This window comes from Pseudophryne corroboree, chromosome 6 (genome assembly GCF_028390025.1).
Source record: "Pseudophryne corroboree isolate aPseCor3 chromosome 6, aPseCor3.hap2, whole genome shotgun sequence".
NCBI classification, from domain to species: domain Eukaryota; kingdom Metazoa; phylum Chordata; class Amphibia; order Anura; family Myobatrachidae; genus Pseudophryne; species Pseudophryne corroboree.
Window position 1 is genome coordinate 145377449 of NC_086449.1, and position 2688 is coordinate 145380136.

The following is a 2688-nucleotide window of genomic DNA, read 5'->3' on the forward strand; positions in this document are numbered from 1 at the left end:
ATGCACTCACAATATTGCTGGCGTTGTCCGATGTCACAAATCCCCAGGAGAGTCCAATTGGGGTAAGCCATTCTGCGATGATCTTCCTCAGTTGCCGTAAGAGGTTGTCAGCTGTGTGCCTATTCTGGAAAGCGGTGATACAAAGCGTAGCCTGCCTAGGAACGAGTTGGCGTTTGCGAGATGCTGCTACTGGTGCCGCCGCTGCTGTTCTTGCTGCGGGAGGCAATACATCTACCCAGTGGGCTGTCACAGTCATATAGTCCAGAGTCTGCCCTGCTCCACTTGTCCACATGTCTGTGGTTAAGTGGACATTGGGTACAACTGCATTTTTTAGGACACTGGTGAGTCTTTTTCTGAGGTCTGTGTACATTTTCGGTATCGCCTGCCTAGAGAAATGGAACCTAGATGGTATTTGGTACCGGGGACACAGTACCTCAATCAAGTCTCTAGTTGGCTCTGAATTAACGGTGGATACCGGAACTACATTTCTCACCGCCCAGGCTGCCAAGGCCTGAGTTATCTGCTTTGCAGCAGGATGACTGCTGTGATATTTCATCTTCCTCGCAAAGGACTGTTGGACAGTCAATTGCTTACTGGAAGTAGTACAAGTGGTCTTCCGACTTCCCCTCTGGGATGACGATCGACTCCCAGCAGCTACAACAGCAGCGCCAGCAGCAGTAGGCGTTACACTCAAGGATGCATCGGAGGAATCCCAGGCAGGAGAGGACTCGTCAGACTTGCCAGTGACATGGCCTGCAGGACTATTGGCTTTCCTGGGTAAGGAGGAAATTGACACTGAGGGAGTTGGTGGTGTGGTTTGCAGGAGCTTGGTTACAAGAGGAAGGGATTTAGTGGTTAGTGGACTGCTTCCGCTGTCACCCAAAGTTTTTGAACTTGTCACTGCAGGTGACGTATAAGGGAGGATGTTCCGAGGTGGTTAACGTCCTTACCCCTACTTATTACAGCTTGACAAAGGCAACACACGGCTTGACACCTGTTGTCCGCATTTGTGTTGAAATAATTCCACACCGAAGGTGATTTTTTTTGTATTTTGACAAGGCATGTCAATGGCCATATTCGTCCCACGGACAACAGGTGTCTCCCCGGGTGCCTGACTTAAACAAACCACCTCACCATCAGAATCATCCTTGTCAATTTCCTCCCCAGCGCCAGCAACACCCATATCCTCATCCTGGTGTACTTCAACAGTGACATCTTCAATTTGACTATCAGGAACTGGACTGCGGGTGCTCCTTCCAGCACTTGCAGGGGGCGTGCAAATGGTGGAAGGCGCAAGCTCTTCCCGTCCAGTGTTTGGAAGGTCAGGCATCGCAACCGGCACAATTGGACTCTCCTTGGGTATTTGTGATTTAGAAGAACGCACAGTTCTTTGCTGTGCTTTTGCCAGCTTAAGTCTTTTCATTTTTCTAGCGAGAGGATGAGTGCTTCCATCCTCATGTGAAGCTGAACCACTAGCCATGAACATAGGCCAGGGCCTCAGCCGTTCCTTGCCACTCCGTGTCGTAAATGGCATATTGGCAAGTTTACGCTTCTCCTCAGACGCTTTTAATTTTGATTTTTGGGTATATTTAGTGAACTTTTGTTTTTTGGATTTTACATGCTCTCTACTATGACATTGGGCATCGGCCTTGGCAGACGACGTTGATGGCATTTCATCGTCTCGGCCATGACTAGTGGCAGCAGCTTTAGCACGAGGTGGAAGTGTATCTTGATCTTTCCCTATTTTAACCTCCACATTTTTGTTCTCCATTTTTTAATGTGTGGAATTATATGCCAGTATCAATAGCAATGGCCTACTACTATATTTACTGCGCACAACTGAAATGCACCACAGGTATGGATGGATAGTATACTTGACGACACAGAGGTAGGTACAGCAGTGGCCTTCCGTACTGCTATATATAGTATACTGGTGGTCACTGTGTCAGCAAACTGCAAAACTAAAATGCACCACAGGTATAGAATGTAGATGGATAGTATACTTAATGAATGACGACACAGAGGTAGGTACAGCAGTGGCCTTCCGTACTGCTATATATAGTATACTGGTTGTCACTGTGTCAGCAAACTGCAAAACTAAAATGCACCACAGGTATAGAATGTAGATGGATAGTATACTTAATGAATGACGACACAGAGGTAGGTACAGCAGTGGCCTTCCGTACTGCTATATATAGTATACTGGTGGTCACTGTGTCAGCAAACTGCAAAACTAAAATGCACCACAGGTATAGAATGTAGATGGATAGTATACTTAATGAATGACGACACAGAGGTAGGTACAGCAGTGGCCTTCCGTACTGCTATATATAGTATACTGGTGGTCACTGTGTCAGCAAACTGCAAAACTAAAATGCACCACAGGTATAGAATGTAGATGGATAGTATACTTAATGAATGACGACACAGAGGTAGGTACAGCAGTGGCCTTCCGTACTGCTATATATAGTATACTGGTGGTCACTGTGTCAGCAAACTGCAAAACTAAAATGCACCACAGGTATAGAATGTAGATGGATAGTATACTTAATGACGACACAGAGGTAGGTACAGCAGTGGCCTACTGTACCGTAATGCTATAATAAGAATTTACTTACCGATAATTCTATTTCTCGGAGTCCGTAGTGGATGCTGGGGTTCCTGAAAGGACCATGGGGAATAGCGGCT